Below are 20,579 nucleotides of genomic sequence, written 5' to 3' on the forward strand. Positions count from 1 at the left end.
AAATATTTATGGAATTTGCAGGGGTCTAGTCGCGAACAAATTTATGCCCTAGCTCAGAAAATTCGGAGTAGGGGGCGGGTTAAGAGCGCCACTGACTTTAGACGGAAAAAAAAAAAGTCAGAAATCCCCAAAGGTGTATTTAGGGCCTTACAAGTTCCACAAATACATAAATAAAAAAAGTAAATAAATAAACAAAAAAAAATCAAGATCTAGAGAGAATTATGTAGAACATAGGGCCAAAGGAAATAAAAAAATAATGCAAACTGATTAGTTTCAGTACCCTCTATTGAAATATAAAAAGAAAAATATAGGAAACAGTAAATAGAAAATACCAAATAGCAAATAGTAAATTAAATAAATCAATAAAAAAAAAAATGTGCACCAAGGAAAATATATATCACAATACGCAAGTAACAAAATTACGTAAATACCTCGGTACCTTTCGTGATCACGTAAGATTTACAAAATAAAATATATATGTATATATCAGCGCAACTAAATTCAGCTAATATATCAAATTAATCAACAAATTAATAAATCAATAAATAATACTAAACCAATTCACTAATAATAATAATTAATAATATAATTATTAAATAAATAAAATAATCAACTAATAATTATGAATTCATCAGTTCAAGAAATTTAGATATCGATAAAAAAAAAAAATGAATAGATTTAAATTTTAAATAGAGACAAAAAGAAACTGTGTCAACTGTATTAAATTTACAAAAAAATTAAAGAAAAAAAAAAATGAAATATTATTTTATCAACAGAATTAAGTATGTGAAAATTTATTCTAATTAAATTTATAAATTAAAAAAAAATTATCTACGTTCAGTATTCGTACGCACCAATGAAATTCAAATCGTAAGATAGGGAAAAAAATAAAAATTGAATTGTACGATGCCAAATAGTTGAAAATCTTCTAAATCAAATCAATCTTGGGCAGACACCGTCGGCTGTCAACTGTCAACCGTCGACTGTCAACTCCTCCAGAAAAGTAAAATGGATACAGCAAAAAAAACTGCTCCAACAAAAAACTGGCTCAGAGAGAAGTCTTCAACACAGAAAAAAACTTCTTCGGCCCAGACAAAAAAAACTTCTTCGGTCCAGACAAAAACTCTTCGGCTCCGACGAAAAAAAAACCTGCTAACTCAGGGTTTTCTACGAATCCTCAGGTGATTAATATTATTTCTTCCCCTGGATGGAATGGGGTGCTCAATAAAAAAAGGCGGGCTGCTTGGTTGACCCACGTCAGCTTTTGAGGTGAAAATCCGTCACCGGTAAACCGTAGCACCGTCCAAAAACAAAAAGGTAAGATAGGATGCTGCAGTAATTTTTGAGGCACACTCGAAAATCCCCACAAGGGTAAAAATCAAAAACTTGACAAAAATGACCGAGGCCTCTGTACCTCACACTAGCTGAACATAAAGTGACCAAACCAAGGTAGTTCCAAGAAAAACGAAAACCTTTTTGCAACAAAATAGCCAGATAAAAACACGAGCCCTTGATAAAATATGGATTGCCAACCATGAGCTGAATAAAGACATGAAGAAAAAGTTATATATTAAAGGAAAATAAAGTTAATATCAATAATTTATATAATTAGTAGAATAAATAAAGTTAACGGGATTAATGAAAGTTATATAGAAATTTGCTTATCAAAACATTCAAAAAATTAATAAATAACAACAATCTAGAGATATTGCGCATGACTCACTTGCCGGATCGATACGATATTTTTAAGACAATTATGCTTAGAAAATTCTACCTAAAAATTAAAATAGAGCAACATAAATTTAATGAGTTTAACTAAGTGACAATAGGCTCAATAATTACTGTTGATTAAATAAAATATAAAATATATAATCAATTTATTAGAGTATATTTTGGGTTGCCTAATAGTTAATGTTAATAAAAATATAAATAAATATTTGACAGTTCAATTCAAAAATTTCTAACCTACGTATTTAGTATATAAACAGAATTAACGGCGGAAAGAATTATTTTATCTATTTCGGCTAAAATAAATATTAAATTGTATTAAATCAAACTAGTTTTGTGCTGCAAAAAAAATGTTATTAAGTGTGAAATATGTTTAGTTAAAAATAAGGATGGAATAATTACTTTTGTTAACATGTAAGTACGATTTATTTATTCTTGGTTTACTGAATTGAACTGATCGATATTTCAGACTAATAATAATATCAATTAGCGTTAAATTATTAAAGAAAAGAAATAAAATAGTTTAGTGAAATTTTGGCACGTTACAACCCCCCCTCTCCTTGGAATAGGAGGGAAATTTAAGGAGAAAATTTTCCGACGATGATAAACAAGAACTACTAAATGTATACTAAGAGAAAGCGAAGAAAATTATTGAAAGCAAATAGAAAAGTGAACTGAAGTAAGATATAAATGAGAAAGAAATTGATAATTATAAGTAACTAGGAACGAAAAGAAATAAAAATTACAAACTATATGACTTTAAAGGTACTAACTGATAAGGGTTAAAGGTACTGTAACTAAAAAAAACTAATCTAATAATAACTAATTCTAGGGACTCTAAATTCTAAATGGAACAGGAGGTAGGACAAGGATTTTGGCATTGGATAGGATTAAAGGTTAGGACATGATTCCCCTCAGGAAAATAGGATTGAGAGCAAATCACGGCTCGCGTGGGCAGGGGCGCATCCCTGAAGTAGGTCGGACCACCACTGGGAGTATACCTACTCGCTACCTCAGAAAAAAAAATAGAATAAAACAGTTACTCATCAGGATCTGAAACTTCATTGGCAAGTGCTGGGTCGGTGTACTGTTTTAAATCTTGTACATGCCAGATTCCTTTTGAGCAACCTAGGTCGTCTTGGAGTTCATACGACCAAGAACCGCATTTGCGTTTGATGGTGAACGGTCCTATGTACGGTGGCGCTAATTTTGCAGTATAATAGCAAGCAGCATCGGAAAGAACTTTATTTCTGCGCCAAACCTTGTCACCTGGGTTGAAAAATGCTGGACGGCGACGTAAATTATACCTGTGAGCATTGTTAGATCTTGAGGATTCGATTCTTTGTTGGACTTGTTTATATAACTTAATAAAACCTTCCTGGCGGACCTTCACATACGAATCTATATCAACATTCTTATTATCTACTTTATTAAAATTGCCATACAATTTATGTTCCTTACCAAATAACACGAAATATGGACTGTATTTTGTAGTCTCACTTGGCGAAGTTCGGATAGCACAACCAATTTCCTGTAGATGTTCATCCCACGTCCTGTGATTTTCCTGTTTAACATATGTTCGAAGCATCGTTTTCACTACTCTATTTTGACGTTCAACAGGATTAGCGCGGGGATTATAACTTGCGGTGTAAAATATTCGTGACTTATATTTCTTACACAAATCCTGGAAATCTTTGGATTTCATTTGCACGCCGTTATCACACGTCAGGAACATAGGTGTGCCAAAAAGTAAGAAAAATTTCTCGACGTGCTCTACCAAACTCTTAGAATTAGCCGATCTACAAGGATACAAGAAGACGGCTTTACTGAAATAATCCGAAATTACTAAAATGTAACAATGTCCCTTCTTGGAACGAGGCAGGGGTCCTATATAATCAAGGCTGATGGCTTGAAACGGTTCGGTTATTTCTGGACGCTCTCCCATTAGACCTGCGGGACGCTTTTGTTCAACCTTATTTTGAGCACATTCTACACAACATTTCACGTAACGAATAACATCTGATTTTAATTTTGGCCAATAGTAAAGCTGACCAATCTTAGCATGAGTCTTGAAAACACCAACATGTCCTGCAGCAGGAATATCGTGACACCTGTGGAATATGTCCTTTCTTTTATCTTTCGGAACTACCATCTTCCATTCCGTTGACGAAGATAACTCTGGTATACGCGATTTTACAAACTTATATAAAATATTATTTTCCACACGCCATAAAGGAAATTTTACAGGATTTTCTTGAACATTTTGTAACATATTCTTATACCATTTATCGGTCGTGTTAGAAAATTGGGGTAAATCTAAAATCTGGACAGAATCGATAGGAACAACAGGGGATCTCGAAAGAAAATCAGGAACAATATGGAATTTTCCCTTCCGATGGATAAGTTCGAAATCAAATTGTTGCAGACGCAACTGCCAGCGAGCTAATCTACCTTGAGGGTCCTTTACATTATGCAGCCACAACAAAGAGGCATGGTCTGTGATTACCTTAAAATGTACGCAATCCAAATAGTGTCTCAGTTTTTCTACTGACCATATTACAGCCAAACATTCCTTTTCTGTTACAGATAATTTCATTTCCTGCTTGGTAAGTGAACGGGAAAGATAACATATGACCTTTTCACCCTCCTCAAATTCTTGGGTAAGAACAGCTCCAAGTCCGTATGACGACGCATCGGTCTGTAAACAAAAGGGCTTCTCAAAATCGGGTCCTGTTAAAATAGGGGCAGTAACTAAACATTCTTTGAGTAGTGTGAATGATTTCTGACAATCATCAGTCCAATTCCATTTAACATTCTTCTTCGTGAGGTTGAGGATAGGTGCAAGAAGCGAGGAAAAATTTGGAACGAAACGCCTATACCACGATGCTGTACCCACGAATCGACGAACTTCATTAATATTCTTGGGTGGAGGAATATTGACAATGGCCTCTACTTTTTCTGGATCTGGACGAAGTCCTTGGGCATCTACTAGATAACCTAGATAACGCAATTCTGGTTTACAAAAATTGCACTTATCTAAAGACACGACAAGACCAGCTTTGGCAAGGCGGTCAAAAACAATTTCCAAAAGTTTCAGGTGTTCGGAAAAAGATGAAGATAAAATAACAATATCATCGAGGTAGACCATAACATTTGGCTCAAGTTCCGGACCAAAAATTGTATCAACAATACGCTGCCAAGTAGCAGGCGCATTTGATAGACCAAACGGCATTCTGCGAAATTGGAACAAGCCTCTCCCAGGCACTGTAAATGCAGTGTACTCACGAGAACTCTCATTCAACGGTACCTGCCAAAAAGCGGATTTAATATCAACCGAGCTAATAAATTGGGCATTCCGTAACCGATCTAAAATTGTGGAAATATAAGGAATGGGCCAGGCGTCTTTCTTCGTGCGTTCATTCAGCTTGCGAAAATCGATGCAAAATCTGAAAGATCCATCTTTCTTCCGAGCAAGACAGACAGGACTAGACCAAGGACTATTCGATCTCTCTATCACTCCAAGTTTAAGCATTTCTTCGACCTCGTCGTCAATAAATTTTTGTTTGTATGGAGACACTGGATAATATCGCTGTTTTATTGGCCTGGTTCCTGGTTCAAGAACTATCTCATGTTCAGCAACTCTACAACAACCAAGAGTAGATCCCATCTGAGATAATTTCTCTTCCACCAATTTATCCAAAGCTGTTTTCTCTACAGGCGTTAAAAGGTCTTTACTCTGCACTCCACAAATCTGAGCAAGTTCAGTGTTCTCAGAAAAATGCCAAACGTCTTGCCTGAGATCAGGTACAATTTCCATCGATTTCCAAAAGTCTATGCCAAGAATAATTTTGTGAGATAATCCAGGAAGTATCAAAATATCAATAATTTTAGTTTTATTCATTAATGTTATTGGTGTTTGAATATAACCTATACTAGTGCATACTTCACCATTCGCAACTGTACATGAACTTTCTTGCTTAATTAATTTCAGTCCCAGACTCAACAGAATTTCGTAACCAGGCAAGCCAACTAATGTACGACTCGCACCGGAATCAAGTAAACCCAAAAGTGAATAGCCTAAAATACTAATTTGAAGGTAAGGACGTTGATCGCCTTGCGCATGGGAAACAATATAGTCAAGGAGAATTTTATTTTGAAAATCTTGGGTGTTATTTGCATGGGCCGTTAATAGTGTGGATTGAGAGGAAATAGCACGACCTAACGATTTCCCCGAGGGCCGTTTCCCGAACTGGAACACTTTGGACAGGTTCTAGTTATCACATCTGGTGTACCACAACGATAGCAATGCATTTTTCTGGGATTAGGACAATTACGATTTATGTGGCCTGTCTTCTGGCAATTCCAACAAGTAATTTCCCTAGACGAATTATGAGAATTATTCTGTAGGCCTCGAGAGATTTCACTGACTTGGTTTTCTTCATCAATAAAATTATAAGAAGTAGAAGGCTGTGAATTCTGCACTCCTACAAAAGCAAAGTCCGGTTCGACAAATTGTTGCTTCTTCCTAGACGGAGGTACGTAGCTTTCGGCACGATACTTCTTCACCTCTAGCTTAAGACATTCTCTCTCAAGCTCTTCAATTGTATTTACAACAGGAAGTTGCGTGGTATAAAATGGGGATAAATTCCTACACAAAATATCCAGTTGAGTATCTGGGGATAAACCATCATAGCGTCTAAACAATGCCTGCATACATGAAAGATAGTCAATGATAGTCTCGGAGGTATCCTGTGTTCTTTCTAAAATTTCTTTAAAGAGTCTAGCACGATAGTCAGGTGGCTCAAAATGACTGCGCAATAGGTGGCTTAAACCCTGCCAATCTTGAAACCTATTATTATTTGCCCTAAACCAATTTAAAGCTTTTCCGGTGAACAAATCGATGGCCGAATCAAATAATTGTTTTTCAGTTATATTACGAGCCAAGCGCAACTCATTCACTCTTTCTAGGAAATTGTGGACTGATAGTTTTTTAATGTCGCCGGTAAATTTTAAATTCCATTTCTCAAGGCTTAGATATTTCGAAGGGGAGACGCTATTTACAAAAGGAACAGATTGACTAGTAGAATTATGTACATGTGAGGAATGTAATGGTATATCATCATCAGGATCTCGAAAGTGATTGCTCAACTGAGGTTCTTGTCGAGACGTTGATTCTAAAGTATCGATTGCTGCTAAAACATCAATCAAAAGTTCGGTCTTCTCAGATTGCTGGTTGACGTTCAAAACTTGGTCAGGTATTCTATTTACACGGTTAAGCAGATGGACTAGTCTAGACTGAATGGACAGAAATTTGTTTTGGACGTTCTCTTCCGATGATACTGTACTAATGGACTCATTAACCTCGTCTAATAGCGTACGAATAATTATCTTTTCATCATCAAACTCTAGGTTATAGGGAGAAGATTTGAAAGCTCCGGCCTTTTCCATTTTTAATAAAGGTCGCAAGGTAGTTCTCAATTTATCGACAGTACTTTGATCATCAACAGACACACCACGAACCCTAAGCTCATGAAGTAACATTTCCTTTTTGAGATAACAAATATTCATTTTGAAATCCATAATGCCAAGAAATTTCAATAAAGTACAAATTTAATTATTAAATGTAAAATTTAAAAAAAATAATAATGATGTTAATTATAAAGTAAAAATACGAAGTATTTATTATATCAGTAATTATATAAAGTTCAGTCCAAAAAGTAAACCAAGTGTTTAAGGTGTAAAATGGCAAAATAATACTTGTCAACAAAAATAAAGCAAAGAAAAAGTAAGTAAATATCAAATTAAAAATATCGATATCGAAATCACAGGTAAGTTAGTAATGCAATCCGCCAGGTAAAAAAAAACAAGGTAAATAGAAAATAGAAAAAGATAAATAGAAAAGGCAAATCAACTATATACCAAAACGTATATCAATCAAAAGGTAAGTAAAAATATCAAAGGTAAATCAAAGATAAATCAATGAAAATAATCAGTATCAATAATAATCAGGAGTCAAGATAATATTAAAAGAAAAAAAATGAATAAATATTAACCAGCAAGATGAATATAAAATTATTTGGCCCTAAGTCTCTATAGATATATAATAATAATAGATATTAATAGAATTGCCCTTTTTAATGCAATTGCCCTATTTAAATCAATTGCCCCACGTTGGGCGCCATAAAATTTGTCACGCGTTTTGGCCTTAGCTCGGCTCTTTTAAATTAAAAAAAAAAAAAAAAAAAATTTAGAAAAGAAGTAAAAAAAATACGAAGAAGAAAAAAATATTATTAAGTTAGCGATTAAGAAAAATAAATATTTATGGAATTTGCAGGGGTCTAGTCGCGAACAAATTTATGCCCTAGCTCAGAAAATTCGGAGAGTAGGGGCGGGTTAAGAGCGCCACTGACTTTAGACGGAAAAAAAAAGTCAGAAATCCCCCAAGGTGTATTTAGGGCCTTACAAGTTCCACAAATACATAAATAAAAAAAGTAAATAAATAAACAAAAAAAATCAAGATCTTAGAATTATGTAGACATAGGGCCAAAGGAAATAAAAAAAATAATGCAAACTGATTAGTTTCAGTACCCTCTATTGAAATATAAAAGGAAAATATAGGAAACAGTAAATAGAAAATACCAAATAGCAAATAGTAAATTAAATAAATCAATAAAAAAAATTGTGCACCAAGGAAAATATATCTCACAATACGCAAGTAGCAAAATTACGTAAATACCTCGGTACCTTTCGTGATCACGTAAGATTTACAAAATAAAATATATATGTATATATCAGCGCAACTAAATTCAGCTAATATATCAAATTAATCAACAAATTAATAAATCAAATAAATAATACTAAACCAATTCACTAATAATAATAATTAATAATATAATTATTAAATAAATAAAATAATCAACTAATAATTATGAATTCATCAGTTCAAGAAATTTAGATATCGATAAAAAAAAAATGAATAGATTTAAATTTTAAATAGAGACAAAAAGAAACTGTGTCAGCTGTATTAAATTTACAAAAAAAATTAAAGGAAAAAAAAATGAAATATTATTTTATCAACAGAATTAAGTATGTGAAAATTTATTCTAATTAAATTATAATGTTAAAAAAAAAATTATCTACGTTCAGTATTCGTACGCACCAATGAAATTCAAATCGTAAGATAGGGAAAAAAAATAAAAATTGAATTGTACGATACCAAATAGTTGAAAATCTTCTAAATCAAATCAATCTTGGGCAGACACCGTCGGCTGTCAACTGTCAACCGTCGACTGTCAACTCCTCCAGAAAAGTAAAATGGATACAGCAAAAAAAACTGCTCCAACAAAAAAACTGGCTCAGAGAGAAGTCTTCAACACAGAAGAAAAACTTCTTCGGCCCAGACAAAAAAACTTCTTCGGTCCAGACAAAAACTCTTCGGCTCCGACAAAAAAAAAAACCCTGCTAACTCAGGGTTTTCTTCGAATCCTCAGGTGATTAATATTATTTCTTCCCCTGGATGGAATGGGGTGCTCAATAAAAAAAAAGGCGGGCTGCTTGGTTGACCCACGTCAGCTTTTTGAGGTGAAAATCCCGTCACCGGTAAACCGTAGCACCGTCCAAAAAAACAAAAGGTAAGATAGGATGCTGCAGTAATTTTTGAGGCACACTCGAAAATCCCCACAAGGGTAAAAATCAAAAACTTGACAAAAGAAAAATGACCGAGAGGCCTCTGTACCTCACACTAGCTGAACATAAAGTGACCAAACCAAGGTAGTTCCAAGAAAAACGAAAACCTTTTTTGCAACAAAGAAATAGCCAGATAAAAAACACGAGCCCTTGATAAAATATGGATTGCCAACCATGAGCTGAATAAAGACATGAAGAAAAAAGTTATATATTAAAAAGGAAAATAAAGTTAATATCAATAATTTATATAATTAATAGAATAAATAAAGTTAACGAGATTAATGAAAGTTATATAGAAATTTGCTTATCAAAACATTCAAAAATTAATAAATAACAACAATCTAGAGATATTGCGCATGACTCACTTGCCGGATCGATACGATATTTTTAAGACAATTATGCTTAGAAAATTCTACCTAAAAATTAAAATAGAGCAACATAAATTTAATGAGTTTAACTAAGTGACAATAGGCTCAATAATTACTGTTGATTAAATAAAATACAAAAAATATATAATCAATTTATTAAAGTATATTTTGGGTTGCCTAATAGTTAATGTTAATAAAAATATAAATAAATATTTGACAGTTCAATTCAAAAATTTCTAACCTACGTATTTAGTATATAAACAGAATTAACGGCGGAAAGAATTATTTTATCTATTTCGGCTAAAATAAATATTAAATTGTATTAAATCAAACTAGTTTTGTGCTGCAAAAAAAAAATGTTATTAAGTGTGAAATATGTTTAGTTAAAAATAAGGATGGAATAATTACTTCTGTTAACATGTAAGTACGATTTATTTATTCTTGGTTTACTGAATTGAACTGATCGATATTTCAGACTAATAATAATATCAATTAGCGTTAAATTATTAAAGAAAAGAAATAAAATAGTTTAGTGAAATTTTGGCACGTTACAGCCTGTTCACCGTAAATTTACGGTATAATTATTTCTTAATCTACCATGCTTAAGGCTTTACTCTATGGTTACGACACTAAAAGAATGGATGCAAATACAGAAAAAAAAAACAGGTGGCTCACAAAATTATTTACGCAACCTCAGTTTAAACTCACCCTGTAGAGTAAAGGTACATTCAGGCTGAGAGCGTCGAGCGGCGCGTCGCTTTTGAGTCGCGTCCGCCCCATTGAACTCGAACCCCGACGCGACGCTCAGCGGAAGCTAGCGCAACGCAAAACGCGACGCTGTCTGCCTGAACGGTCTAATTTAAGTTAAGTGAATTGATTCCATTTCGATACGCGGACGAGACGCAAACGCGACGCGACGCTCGACGCTCTCAACCTGAATGTACCTTAATACCGCGCTTTTGATAACTGTCTACCGCTGATTGAGCCACTATTTTTTTGTGTGTAACGATGATAACGTTATTTATGTAGCCAGCTCTCCGTCTATAACAAGATATTTACTTTTATTTATTTTGATGCTTTTAACCACCACATTTAAATAAAAACATCAAACCGTTAACATTTTTATTTGTCCTAACGATTATTTTTAGTGGCACTCGACACAGAAATGGCCCCTGGAAATTGAAAAACGTAAAAATTTACGATGGCCGCGTTCACAGCGGCATTTTTATCCCCGTTTGGCGGAATGTCAATATTCAATTAAAACCGACGGACGATGTACTGTGAAACATATCCGAATGTTTAAACAGATGTCTGGCGTTTAGAAATCCAAGTTATACTGTATAATGGAAATGGTAATGTCCTTTGTTTTTGTTTTTTTTTTCGCTCGTCTGTTGTGTTCATTACTATATTTAATTGCAAAAAAATCCAGATAAGAATTAATAATTCGATTAATTTTAATATTTAATAAAACAAATTGGTTAAAGCCAATATTTTTTAAATTTTCAAGAAAAATATTACGAGTACTCTAGACATCAATAATAACCAAAAGAATATACAGGGTGCTTCAAAAAACATGTGCCACAACACGAACAGCAGAGGCTCAGATGGGCACCAAAACTGTAGCTGTTAAAACAACGCAAGGAACGCCACAAGGTGGAGTAACCTCCCCTTTGCTGTGGAGTTTGGTGGTGGATGAACTACTAGATGAATTAACTCTAGCGGGAATACACTGCATTGGGTATGCAGATGACATAGTCATGATCGCTCGGGGGAAACATGAAGGCACCTTGTGTGATATTATCCAAAGAGGACTCCGTATCACTGAGAGATGGTGTAGGACTGTCGGGCTGAGTATCAACTCAGACAAAACCGCGATAGTGCCATTCACCAGAAGGCGAAGTATGGGCGTGTATTCCTCATGTAAAAATAAGATCCCATCAAAAACAGAATGTAAAAAAAATCCAAGTCTCGCAACACAATTCTTCTTCCCCTAGGAGATGCAAGACCTTGTCTTTGGTGGGGAAGCTCCTTGTGAGGTGCTGGCAGAATCTCCTCGAGCACTTTGGCTCGGTTTAAGAAGCATCTCACTCATTGTCTTGTCTCTGGCTGTAGTGGCCAGGGAATTGCACCAAGACATTTAAATCAGGCACCTTCTACTGTCTGTGGGCATGTCTCGCGGGTAGAGGGTGTGGGGGGTCTTGGCTTAACCGCCTGGACCAAGAGGAGACAACCTCACCGAAAACCTAAATCCTACGATGGCGGGGCCAGGTCATAGGGATGCGTGGCTAGATAGAGGACTAGCCATTACTGGTCTCAACCTTGGGGCATCAGGGGGCACCCCATTGTATCTACCCCTTACTTCTACATGCCGGGCTCTGTAGAAGTGGACTGACTATCCCTAGCGACTCGTGAGAACACTATGAGATCCAGAAATAACAGTAAAAACACCACCGGAGAAGCTGCGGGGAAACCCCCTAGCGACACTGGGAACAGGAACAATGAAAGTTCCAAGGGGTCAAACCCCCCAAAGAAAACTACAGGAGAGGTGGCTGACACTTGCGCGGGACCGTCCTGCGCTAGTGGCACTCAAGCTACCACCTCCTAGAGCAAGGGTCGGGAGCTTACCTCTAAACCCAACATCCTTTCTCCCTCCCCCCCCATGCATGGGATATCCCAAATAAACCTGCACCATGCAAAAGGGTCTTCCGCTACAATAGCAAGACTCTTTGAGAAAAATCATTATGCAATGGTACTAGCCCAGGAACCATGGGTGTATCAGGGACAAATTAGAGGTTTGTCTGGAAAAAATTCAAAGGTAATATATGATAACAGGCAGGAATTTCCCCGAGCCTGTATTCTTATAAGAAAGGACATTAACTACACATGTGTTTCAGAATTTACAACCCGAGATCTTGTTCCTATCATGGTTCAGCTTAATATCGAGGATTGTAGTAAAAACATCGTGATTGCCTCTGCTTACTTTCCGGGTGACGGGGAGGCACCGCCTCCGGAGGTACGGGAGCTCGTGCGATTCTGCAGCCAACGGCGACTACCTCTGCTATTGGGATGCGACTCCAATACACACAATGAGGTATGGGAAGCACTAACACTAACACTAGAGGTGAGTGTTTACTTGAATTCCTCTTAGCATGCAATCTTGAAGTTCTCAATGTAGGGAACAGCCCCACGTTTGTGACAAAACGCGGGCAGAAGTGTTAGATTTAACAATCGGGAGTGCTGGTGTAATCAGTTACGTGAAACAATGGAGGGTCTCAACGGAACCCTCCCTATCAGATCACAGAATCATCGAGTTCAAATTAGGAGGAATCACACACAAACAGAAACTCGAAGGAATCCAAGAAAAACAGACTGGGACATGTATAACACCAATCTCGTAGACAACCTAAACCGTATAGATGCAAGTAGGGCCAGAAACCATCTGCATCTAGAATGGTACGCAAGGGAAGTCAGCGGTGCAATATTGGATGCATATAAATCTAGTTGCCCCGCAAGTAAAGGCATACAAAAAAGTAACAACAAGCCCTGGTGGAACAAGAAGTTGGCCAAACTTAGATCGGAGGTCCGACGACTCTTAAATAGAACTAAATCCAGTGGCGAATGGCAGCTCTACAGCGAGAAATTAACTGAGTATAAGAAGGAGATAAGAAGGGCAAAGCGGTCTGACTTTAGATCCTTTTGCGAAAACATCACTTCTACTCCTGATGCAGCTAGATTACACAAAGCTATGGCCAAGAGTGGATCTATCCCCAACATGGCACTTAAGAAATCTGACGGAAGCTACACGGAGGGAGAGAAAGAGAGAGCAAATCTCCTACTTTATACACACTTTCCAGGTAGCATACCTATTGATACTTATGTAGATCCCACTGAACCCCACAATCCTTGCAGGGAAGATTGGGAAGTGGCCAAGCTAGTAATAACAGAACAAAAGCTGAAATGGGCGATCGACACCTTTCAGCCCTATAAAGCAGCAGGAGTGGATGGGATCTTTCCTGCCCTTCTAAAGGAGGGTCAGCAAATAGCTACTCACCATCTACTAAGCATTACAAGAAGCAGTCTAGCGATGGGATATATACCAACCACATGGAGAAGAAGAGCAAAAAGTAATCTTCATACCCAAAATAGGCAAAACTGACTGGACAAATCCCAAGTCATTTAGGCCTATTAGTCTCACATCGTTCATACTAAAAACGCTGGAGAAAGTAGTTGACAACCATATTGGAGAAAATCATCTAAAGGTTAAACCACTGCATGATAGTCAGCATGCATATAGGACGGGCAGATCCACAAAAACTCCTCTGTACCAATTAACGGAACTAATACAGACAAGTCTGGATAGCAAAGAAACAGCAATTTGTGCCTTCTTGGATATTGCGGGGGCGTTTGACAATATACCACATAAGGTAGTCAGGCGATCTCTAGAAACAAGAGGGGTGAACAGAACTATTATTCGCTGGTTTTGGGAAATGCTGTCAACACGAACAGCAGAGGCTCAGATGGGCACCAAAACTGTATCCAGATAAGAATTAATAATTCGATTAATTTTAATATTTAATAAAACAAATTGGTTAAAGCCAATATTTTTTAAATTTTCAAGAAAAATATTACGAGTACTCTAGACATCAATAATAACCAAAAGAATATACAGGGTGCTTCAAAAAACATGTGCCACAACACGAACAGCAGAGGCTCAGATGGGCACCAAAACTGTAGCTGTTAAAACAACGCAAGGAACGCCACAAGGTGGAGTAACCTCCCCTTTGCTGTGGAGTTTGGTGGTGGATGAACTACTAGATGAATTAACTCTAGCGGGAATACACTGCATTGGGTATGCAGATGACATAGTCATGATCGCTCGGGGGAAACATGGCACCTTGTGTGATATTATCCAAAGAGGACTCCGTATCACTGAGAGATGGTGTAGGACTGTCGGGCTGAGTATCAACTCAGACAAAACCGCGATAGTGCCATTCACCAGAAGGCGAAATTTGAATAACTTGAAAAGAATCCAACTAGATGGAAAGGAAATACTGCCAACACAGGAAGTTAAATACCTGGGAATAACCCTGGACAGTAAACTCCTGTGGAACAGGCATATTAAGAACACTACCAGCAAAGCCATAAAGGCTCTCATGATATGCAGAAGACTGGCCGGAAATAGATGGGGCTGCTCCCCTAACATTTTGCGCTGGATATATACCATGATAGTAAGACCCATGATTACTTATGGAGCAGTTGCCTGGTACACAAAACTAGAGCAACGGACGGCAAGGCTAAACCTATGCAAACTAGAGACTAGCATGTGTTTGCATCACAGGAGCCATGAGAACCTGTCCAATAGCAGCAATGGAGGTCATTCTAGATCTAACACCACTGCACATTGTCATTGGTAGATATGCCAATGCGACAATGATTAGAATGGTCACTAACGGAATTAGTACTGGGAGAATTGTCAGATCAGGGGCTTGGAACACCCTCAAAAAGGAAATACAACTCATGCAACTCCCAGTGGACGATATGCCAGAACGTACAACTTTGACAAACATGTCAATGTAGTATTGAGCAATAAGAAGGATTGGAAGAGCGAAACGCTTGCCCAGCAGTTAAAAGACCATACCATAACTTGGTATACTGATGCTTCCAAAACCAATACGGGAACAGGGATCGGAGTGTTTGCGCCGAGAGCTAATTACTCCGAACCAATGGGCACTTACCCTAGTATCCTACAGGCAGAAATCTACGCTATCGAGAGATGCGTACAACTTATCTTAGATAGGAACTATCGGAAACAAGAAATAGCCATCTTATCTGATAGTCAAGCAGCGTTAAAGGCGATCAACTCAGTATCAATCGATTTGAAATTGGTCAAAGAATGCATAGAGAAGCTGAATAAATTAGGCAAAGAAAACAAAGTCCTCCTACACTGGGTGCCTGCTCACCAAGGGATAGAAGGCAATGAAAAAGCAAATAATCTAGCTAGGAAAGGAGCGAACACTCCACTAACTGGACCAGAACCGTTCTGCTTTCCAAGTGGTAACCAACTCAAGGCGGAACTCAAGAACTTGGAAGATTCCATCCGCAACCTGGAATGGAAATCTTGCAATGGTCTAAGACACTCGAAGAAGTTTCTGAGGGCTTATGATCAAGAAAAATCACAGATCTTCCTGAGTAAGAACAATCTTCGGATTGTCACGGGGTTTTTAACAGGACACTGTCTCCTCAATGAACACCTCAGTAGATTGAAACTAAGAAGAAACGGCGAATGCAGATTCTGTGGGAAAGATGGGGAAACACCAGTACACCTCATCACTGAGTGCGCCGAGACGACAACCATTCGTGCCATGAATTTTGGTACGACTGATATTGGAGATGGAGAACTACCCTCTATAAAACCGTCCCAGATACTGGCTTTTGTCAAAGCCCTGGGACTGTATGATGAGTTATGATTCAAGAAAGGGGGACACAATGGATCTGTAAGGTCGAAGTGATTAACCCCCCTCCCACTCATTCTAAATTCTAAAAAAAAACACAATTCTTCCACTATAAAAAATTGTGAGATCTCATGTAAAATCAAGTCCGCTCACATACAAACCAAACCGCTCCATCTGAAAGCGCTGTAAGTCTCCGTTGGATTAACGCAACAGTGTTTACAAAAAATAACTATTTTAATTTGTTTTTTTTTGTTGATTTTCTTCCAGTGGCGAAATACCCATAGGACTTTTTTGGATACCCTGTATTTATTATAATACTAGCGTGTACCAGCGACTTCGTTCGCGTCGAATTAATCTTTTGTAATGGTGATGATAAAGCAAAGCAAGAATTTCCATTAACATACAAACTGGATAAAATTTTCTCACATTTATGTCAGCATGAGAAAAAACAATATGGCGATATTATTATATAACTTGGTAATATTTGAGGGGTAGTTTCAACTCGTTGGAATTTGACTTTCGAAAAATCCGTTTGCCAAAAATAAGCTTTTTACGTCAAGCAGTTTTATTACCCAACTTTTTGGAACAACCTGTATGATTTTTATTTATTATTTTATTATTATATTTATGCTTGTCCAAGCGTTTTCACGAAAGACTAACCGTTTTTTAAATAACAAATATTGTAATATTTGAGGGGCATTTTCACCCTCTTGGAATTTGAGATTCGAGAAACCCCTCCTTATCGAATCTCTACACCCCACAGTCAATCCGTTTGCCAAAAATCAGCTTTAATCGTCAAGCAGTTTAAGCAGAATCGTGATTACTCAGTGGTCATATTTTATGAAACACCCTATATAAATTTATAAAAAATCTTAATATATGTAAAACAACAAAATAAAATATACGTGTTTAAGAGTTTTTCCGAAAAACTCACCGGTTTTTAAATAAAAAATATTTCAATATTTGATGGATAGTTTCACCCCCTTAGAATTCGAGTTTCGAAAAATCCCTTCTTATCGAAACTCTACACCCTAAATTCAATCTGTTTTCCAAAAATCAGCTTTTTACGTCAAGCGCTTTAAGCAGGATCGTGATTAATCAATGACCAGATTTTTCGAAACACCCTGTATACATTTTTAAAAAATCTTAAAATATGTAAAAAAACAAAATAAAATATACGTGTTTAAGCGTTTTTTCGGAAACTTGACCGTTTTTTAAATAAAAAATGTTGTAATATTCTTGCGTTGAGTGGTTTTAGCAGGATCGTGATTAATCAGTATGTCAGTCACTTATGGATTTTATATATTAGTATAGATTACTTTTTTAATTATACATTTTCAAATATGCTACAAAATAGACGAAATATTATGACAACATAAACTAAAAAAATTACTTGAGAAAATATAATATCGAATCCTAGCCAGTATTATAGTACTAGCCAGGATAATGCGCCCGATCAATAACCATGATATAAATCTGGATTAAAAATTTAATATGAAAACTCTGTAAACAGCCATTACAATAAATCCAAATATGCATATATACCATGAAAAATTGAAATAAATATTTTGAACACGGCCAAGTATTCGACCGCATTAAATATGACTTATTTTTGTTTTACCAACCTCACTATTGTTTTATTAGTTTCTAGCATAGAACAGCTTTAATAATAGTGTATTATTTTATTAGGTGAAAAAATATGGTACTTTTTGTGGCGAGGCACAAAAATTCATTTTTACTCCGAATAGAACATGCTATTTTTTTCAAACGTCACAAATGATTTTTTTAAACAATTTCAAGCCTTGCAAATAATATTAAAATATTTAAATGTAATACCTTCTAAGTAATTATATGCCGAGAAACTATGGTAATACACTCTAATAATATATTTTCGTACTTTTATGCTTAGGCGTAAAAGTGCTTTGACGTTTGAAAAAAAGGTATATTGTAGATCATTGCCTGGACAAAACAAAACTTATATGGTGAAATTTTGACAAAATAATTTAGTATTAACTAAGACAGTATGTGGTATGAAAAATATTTTTAGAAGTTATTAGTTTATTTGATTGGAAATAATTCATAGGGAAAAATACATACATATTTATGTAGTATGTATACATATAATGTAATATACATATAATGTCGTTTTAATGTATTTGACGTAATTGTCAAGTTGTCAATAAGGAACATGCAAGAAAATCTACAAAATAAAAAAATACTGCAGGCGAAATACCCATAAAGAATATTTTTGGAGAGATGAATCCGCTACATAGGTATAGACATTTTTTATTAAGAGGAAAGTTTTTAAATTGTTTTATTACACTCTCATGAATATTTTTCATATTAGAAGTGTTTACTCTAAAATTATTATTTTGGTAATTATTGTGATTACAGTTGAGGGTTGGAACCTTTGGTGTTAAACAGCAAAATAAAAACACTAAATCACCACAATACACCAAAACACTTTTACTTTTACACTGGACGCGCGTTTCGCTAACCATGTTAGCATCATCAGCAGATGATTATAAACTATCAGTTTATAATCATTAACAGTTACAGTTTATAATTAACAGTTTATAATCATCTGCTGATGATGCTAACATGGTTAGCGAAACGCGCGTCCAGTGTAAAAGTAAAAGTGTTTTGGTGTATTGTGGTGATTTAGTGTTTTTATTTTGCAATTATTGTGAACTATACGACTATATGCATGTACGACGTTGGGGGACTGCTTGGCAGGAGGGTTAGAGGTCGCGAAGCGGTACCAGCTTCATTAAATGAACCTCGTTTGGTCCTTAAAGAATAATGGGAAAACATAACGCAATATCATATATGCAACCTCATTAGCCGCAGTTATAGCGGCTCGGCGAAGGGAGGCAATGCAAAGTATTATGGTATAGTTTACACTTTTTTTTCTGTTTGTATATTTGACTATTACAGATATTTATTTATTTTTACAGATATCTATCTCGTAAAAACTCGAACTTTATCGTTACTCTTTAACGTTTTTTTTTAAATTTAGTATAGAGTATCTAATGCAGCGTAATATGTCGCAATAATTACCAAAGCCACTTTGTTACATTGAAAAATAATATCAAAAAGTAATGCAATATGATATATGCAACCTCATTGACGTATGAACTAACATATACTGGCAGTTATAGCGGCTCGGCGAAGGGAGGCAATGCAAAGTATTATGGTATAGTTTACACTCTTTTTTCTGTTTGTATATTTGACTATTACAGATATTTATTTATTTTTACAGATATCTATCTCGTAAAAACTCGAACTTTATCGTTACTCTTTAACGTTTTTTTTTTTAATTTAGAGTATCTAATGCAGCGTAATATGTCGCAATAATTACCAAAGCCACTTTGTTACATTGAAAAATAATATCAAAAAGTAATGCAATATGATATATGCAACCTCATTGACGTATGAACTAACATATACTGGCAGTTATAGCGGCTCGGCGAAGGGAGGCAATGCAAAATATTATGGTATAGTTTACACTTTTTTTTCTATTTGACTATTACAGATATTTATTTATTTTTACAGATATCTATCTCGTAAAAAACTCGAACTTTATCGTTACTCTTTAACGTTTTTTTTTTAAATTTTGTATAGAGTATCTAATGCAGCGTAATATGTCGCAATAATTACCAAAACCACTTTGTTACATTGAAAAATAATATCAAAAAGTAATGCAATATGATATATGCAACCTCATTGACGTATGAACTAACATATACTGGCAGTTATAGCGGCTCGGCGAAGGGAGGCAATGCAAAGTATTATGGTATAGTTTACACTCTTTTTTCTGTTTGTATATTTGACTATTACAGATATTTATTTATTTTTACAGATATCTATCTCGTAAAAACTCGAACTTTATCGTTACTCTTTAACGTTTTTTTTTTAAATTTAGTATAGAGTATCTAATGCAGCGTAATATGTCGCAATAATTACCAAAGCCACTTTGTTACATTGAAAAATAATATCAAAAAGTAATGCAATATGATATATGCAACCTCATTGACGTATGAACTAACATATACTGGCAGTTATAGCGGCTCGGCGAAGGGAGGCAATGCAAAGTATTATGGTATAGTTTACACTTTTTTTTCTGTTTGTATATTTGACTATTACAGATATTTATTTATTTTTACAGATATCTATCTCGTAAAAACTCGAACTTTATCGTTACTCTTTAACGTTTTTTTTTAAATTTAGTATAGAGTATCTAATGCAGCGTAATATGTCGCAATAATTACCAAAGCCACTTTGTTACATTGAAAAATAATATCAAAAAGTAATGATAATTGAAAAAAATTGCAAATTGTTGGTA

The 20,579-nt window shown here is 35.5% G+C and overlaps 1 protein-coding gene across 1 annotated transcript in view; it reads right to left on the reverse strand.

The window, feature by feature from the left end:
* The window catches only part of LOC115879316 (glutamate receptor ionotropic, kainate 2), a 344,372-nt gene that overhangs the window by 118,514 nt on the left and 205,279 nt on the right, over positions 1–20,579 (reverse strand). The window lies entirely within an intron of this gene.

This window comes from Sitophilus oryzae, unplaced genomic scaffold (assembly GCF_002938485.1).
Source record: "Sitophilus oryzae breed Bouriz unplaced genomic scaffold, Soryzae_2.0 scaffold_1576_pilon_pilon, whole genome shotgun sequence".
NCBI lineage: Eukaryota > Metazoa > Arthropoda > Insecta > Coleoptera > Curculionidae > Sitophilus > Sitophilus oryzae.